The sequence below is a fragment of the Pelecanus crispus genome, chromosome 6, assembly GCF_030463565.1.
Source record: "Pelecanus crispus isolate bPelCri1 chromosome 6, bPelCri1.pri, whole genome shotgun sequence".
NCBI classification, from domain to species: domain Eukaryota; kingdom Metazoa; phylum Chordata; class Aves; order Pelecaniformes; family Pelecanidae; genus Pelecanus; species Pelecanus crispus.
The window spans coordinates 61,714,583-61,720,582 of record NC_134648.1 but is presented as its reverse complement, the minus strand read 5'-3'; positions in this window follow the sequence as shown (position 1 = coordinate 61,720,582).

The following is a 6,000-nucleotide window of genomic DNA, read 5'->3' as shown; positions in this document are numbered from 1 at the left end:
TAATCCCTTCCTAATGCAAACGCAAGAGTTGACCAGAATGGACCCGAGTCAGCAAGGAGGGAAGCAGAGACCCACTTCAGAGAAGCAGGGAAGGCAGAAAGGGGCTTTGATCTGTCCCACGCCTTGGCTTCAGCTCTGCGAGCAAGGTTTCAGCAAGACTCTGAGCCAGTAAGCCAGGGCCCTGGGTGAGCTCCAGTCACACCAGCCACTGTAAGGTTATGTTCCCCGTACTACAAGTCTCATGGGAAACACAGTGCAAATCAACCCTTCTCCTTCAAGGAAAGAATATTGGGCCCAAAAAGTTCGATTCCCAAATTTAGGCCTGATGCAGCCCATTCTGAGCCATTGCGAGACACCTGCATGCCTGGGATATGAGGGGAGACCACGGGCCAGTCTCCCCTTCCCTGCATTCCCCACCTACGGCAAACACAAGGGCAGGGAGCTCCGTGGATCCCAACAGGGAGGCGAGCGAGACATCAGGGCCAGCCAAGCCCTTCCCTTAGGCTCCTCTGTGGAAAGCAATGGAAGGAGGCCAAGGGAAGAGAGAGGCTTCCAGGCAGAAAGCACTTGGCTGCACGCCTCAGCCAGGACAGGGAGCAGCTTCCAGCTTTGCGGCGGACGGCATCCTCCTTGCCGCTCGGCTCCCCGATGTCTGCCCCATTCGCCACCAGCACCACGGCTCCTCTCCCACAGCCTCACGGCTCGGAGGGCAGCTTGCCTGTCCTCCTGCTCACACACCAGTGACCAGGCAGCGTCCGCAGTCCCGGACTCTGTTTGGAAGACTGGGCAGCCCCAGCTTCTCTCTCCCGGGCCCGTAATTGTCCCTCCCCTCCTTTGTTCCAGCCCCAGTGGTAATTACTGTTTTGATGTAAGGGTGGTTTTTTTGGCATTATGCTCTTAATAGGCTTTGTTTTATAATCATTAGGGTGGTTCTTTTTAATGGTGCAAGTAAATGATAGTAAACACATTATACTACATCACATTCATATTTCTAATGCAGTGTCATTCCCCTGACAATGTTTGAGGCAGCATTTTAGAGCAAAGCCTAAAAGGATAAGTAATTTCTAACTCACACTAAGAGAGAGAACGAAGTCCCTTGAGGAACTTGAGTTTTTGAACGTCCTTTCCTCCAAAACCATCTGCTAGTGCTCTCCTGCTCTCTCCCACTCCTGCAATAAGGAAAGCTATTGATGAGTAGTGACTCAAAGTGACAAGACAGAAGGATGCAGACTCTCCAGCTGATTTCAGTCCTTCGTTAACGACATGCAGAGACAGGGCTACGGCCAAAGGGAGGCTGAACAAAAGTCTTGAACTAGTAATGGAAGTGACCTGAGCGACTGCTTGTCCACTGCTTCTGCGAGGAGAAGGGCACATTGCTGCTTTCACTGATAACATATCCGCAGGCTTGCCCAGCACGAGGGATGCTGGGACCTTAGGGACCACAGAGCTTAGGAAAAGTACTGAGAGCGCCATAGGGCCATGGCCGCCTGACAAGAGCCACCACAGAGCTCCCAGCACAAGTGAGGGGAAACACGCACATGCCATCAGGAACAGCGTGGCAGTCCCTCAGGTTTGCCTCCTCGTTCAGATGGCCAAGGTTTGACTCAGCTTTGGTGCCACCTCACCTTCCCTGCCAGTAGCAGCACCGGGGCTATGGTTAGGCCAAGAATGCCCTGGCAGAAAAACACCTTCTGAGACAGCCCTGAGGCAAGAGCTGCCAGGAGGGCAGACCGGGTGAGTCACTCGAGTCATCAAGTCACTCTTCAGGTAGAATATTTTGAAGGATAAAACCAGATCGTTTCCTTCAAAGTGAAATGCCAGCTGCACAGCTGAAGTAGTGCACACATCGCCCAGGTTGCCTTCACTGTGGAGAACACTGGTGGTGGAGCTCTGCACAACGTGCTGGCCAGAGACAGCCAGTTCACATCCAGCAACATCATCCCAACCTTCCTGATAGATGGGTCAGCAAGCTATCACCCCATCAGCCATGGCCATGGCACCAAGCTCTAGGTGAAAGACTCAGGTGTATCTCCTCACAACCCTTTGCTCCAGCCAGTCTGATCGCTCGGGAGACTACGGCTTCTCCTGAGGGTTGTCACCTCAGACTGGGTGTGCAGTGGGAGACACTCCAGCCTCCATTCCTTCTCTCAGGAATAAAGCCCTCTCCCTCAGCACAGCCTGTCCTGAGACTCTTGTCTGCCACTGGCCTCTTCCAGCACTCCTTACACCCCTGCTCCGAGGGCGCAGGGGAAGCACACTACCAGGATGGTGATGAGCGAAAAGCATGGTCAGCATCCAAGCTATCCTTCACTGTTGAAGAGACTCGGTAAGTCCCGGCTCCCCAGTGAGATCAGACCCCTGGGGAAGCACAGAGTACGAGGCACCTGGGGGTTGGGGAGGACAGCGCAGCCATGCAGACGGTGGGGCCAAGCACCACAACACTTGTGTCACGAATGCTGTGAGAACTTGAGGTCCTAATTCTTGGGTACAACATGGTATCAGCTACGCTTATGCACGTGCTTAGATATGCCTAGCAACAATATGCCTGTGGTGCCGATGCATTGCCCTCATGACGAACAGCCAACTCACATCACGTCTCCTCCCCTTTCCAGTTTAGAGAGACATAGAGCAGTTAAATGCCAGCTTCTGAGCTGGAGTTTTTTCCTCAGGTGGTATCAGTAAATATTCTTATCACCAGAGGTCTCTGGCTCAATATTGCCCTGCAGTGGCCACAGCAGTGGCCTTTAACTCTTCAAGTCTCACAGGCACTCACTCAACACAAGCCAGCTAGCAGCATACCTTGTCCTGCAACAGTCCACACTGCCCCTGCAAACAGCATTTTTGCTTGTACAAGCCAGGGAGTTATCAGGCAAATGTTTCTCTCTACTGAGCAGCTAAGCCTGCTGGGGCCAAAAAGAGAACCACAATCTTCTGTGCTCTGCTCAAACCGCAGGACTCTGCTGTGTTCCCATCCTCTTTCCACTTTTGCTGAATGATGGGAGGACAAAAAAGGGGGAGCAAATTGCCTTGCTGCCTCCGATAGCGAGGGAGTAACTTTCCAAGATAAAGCCAGGCAGAAGAGGGGAGGAGTAACACAGAGCTTGGCTCTGCCTGCCTCCAACTCAAAAGGAAAAGCTCTGCTTAGCAAATGCTGGGCCTTTCAGAGGGTGCTAAGCAGCACCGAGCATTCGCTTTGGGAGGTGACAAGTCCCAGCCACTAGTCCGGATCTGCATCTCTCCACCTTTTCAGCATTTGCAGTTCATGCATGGAGAAGTGGCCTGTACTGTACCAAACCTAGGATACAGAGCTGGGAGGGTATTCGGAAGTCTTTTGTTCCAGAAAAAAAGAAGCCTTTCCTGCCTCCTGCTTGGGATTTGATGCTTTAGAAACTGGTTGCTCAGATACCAAACAAATCTTGTGTAGACTCCCTGTTAAAACAAAAGCACAGAAATTTATGCAACCAAATCCCTGCTTTGGACTGTGACCTTACCAGGCCCTATTCATTAATTAGGTGACACTGAAGCTTTGCTCAGATCCAAACCTGACACTGATGCAGCTGACTCTGCAGGAGCCACCCTTCCTGATGGGATGCATACCGAACATGCTGTTTTAATGCGATGTTGACCACAACTGGCCTTGATGACCTAGGCATTAAATATAGTGTGGCACAAAGACGCGTGTCCTACCTCTCTCTATTAGCTGACATCTGTGAAGAAAGCAAGCCAGTTTGGCTATCTGAGCCAATGGCTTTTAGCTCAGCTGCCAAAAGGGCTGCATGCACCGTGATAGCAAGTCTCTAGCTCAGAGCCTATGGAGAACCTGTATTCTTTGTGGTATCAAAACACGAAACTCTAGCACAATGATCATGGCATTTTTGCCCACCTTCCTAGTTCCCCAGCTCTGCAATGGGAAAACATAATTCTTTATTCGTTTGATGCTCAGTTTTCTATTACTGTAGGATGTACTCGCCCTGACCATCGTGCTGCTCTCAAGCCCATGCCCTCATTGTAAAGTCCAAGCCTGACACCCTGCTGAGCTTCCGGTTACCAAGGGTCACCCCACCCTGCTCACCACTCAGGTTTACTCCTTTCTGAGGAGCATTTGGAAACTGCTCCTAAGCACAGCAAGTCTGTCAGCAGCAAACCTTCAACTCCTGTTTCTTGTTTGCCTGCCCTCCTTCATCTGCCCACAGGTAAAGACCGATGGCTCTGGCAGTTTACTGCTGATCATCCCTTCAGAAAGTGCTGCTACCACAGGAAAACATGGAGAAATACATGAGATGGCTGGCTTTGGGGAAAAATTACAAGGTTAAAAAAAAAAAAAGAAATAAAAGGGTTACACCACACAGCTCAGACCTGTTGAAGACAAAGGCTGATACTAAACGTGAGCACCCACTTGTGGAGGGATCACTTCTGGGAAGAAAGGTTACAGAAACCAGCACCTAGAGCTTGATGAAAATGGATTTACTTCATAAGTCTAACCATTTTCCTCTTATAAATCTGCGATATTGTTGTAATGTCAAATCATCAGTGGTCAAACGAATCCCTTTCATCTTATGCTCGACATACTCATTTTGAAAATAAAAACAACAAAAGAAAACCCTACTTATGCTACAGCTATTACAGGTGATGTTACATGTATTACTAGCCAGCTGGTTGCTTTCATGCCTCCTCTACAATCAAGAGCACTGTCTTCACACAGGCTATCAATAAGCCCTGAATATTCTCACATATAAACCAAAATAGCTGGAGGACCGATTTGCAGAAATGCTGAGCATCCACAGCACCAAATGACATCAATGGAAGACGCACGTGTTCTGCACCTTCGAAAGCCCTGACTTCTGCTAATGCCATTTAGCTCTACCAAGCAGAACACAAAAGGACATAAGAGTACTTAAAGTGAAAACAAGGTGATACCAGCTACATAGAAGAATCAAGCAAAGCAACAAAACATTAAATGGCTCCGACAGATGTTTTCATCCCTTTATGTCATTACAGGGATTGTTGCCTTTGTCCAGTCTTAAATGCTTCATAGAATGGGACTGCCACCATTTCCTGACAACAGCACAACCTAATAAGCCTTATTGTGAGGAAATGTTTCCTGCCATTAAGCCTGATTCTCCTTTCCTCATTCTTCTTCCAATAGGTCAGAATTATTTTTTTCAGCATTTCCTGAAATCATCATATTACCTGTACTCACCCTAGCAACCATGGATTAAGGCAGGTATTCTTTATAGGCTCTTTGATTTTTATTCCTGCCCCCCTCCCCCAGTCCTTATCCCTGCTCAGTTCATTATTAATACTGGTTTTCTCAGAACTTCTTTTCGGAAATTCAGGTGCTTCCAGCTGTTTGTAGTAACCTAGATGTGAACAAATCAATATCAGAGGGAAACAAAACTATGTTAACGCTATGCAATGCAAAAGAGCTTCACCCTGAACCAGGACCAAAACTGCAAATATTATATAAAACCTACTACACAGGTCCCTCTGTGACTTGACTATCTTTTGAAAAGATATGTGCCCGTTTCCCAACCAGTGGCATAGAATGGCTTCCAAAGATACTCCTTACTTATCGGGACTACAGCAGAGACACTGGGATAAAGAGGGGGGAAAAAAAGATGGTTCCTTCCCCAAGTGTCATCCATGTTAAAACTTTATGAGTCACTGCCAAGGAAGACAGACACTCAGTACCTGGCTATCACTTCATACAAAGTAGATGCGTTTATTTTGCAAAATCACTTGCCTGGGATGGCTTCCAAAAACATCCCTTACTTGGCTGAACAGAAGCAGAGCTGCCTCTAGAGATGTCATATGGCAAAGCCTTACATCCTACTAATAATATTCCTGAAGCCATATCCAGATCCGTTGTAGTGAAAGCTTTGCCATGGATTCATATAGGACTAAATATGAAAGACAAGCATTCCAATATTCCCTGCTTACCTGGCTGTGTTTTCACAAAATAATTTTTCAAAATAATAAAAAGATTTTTTTTTTTCTAGT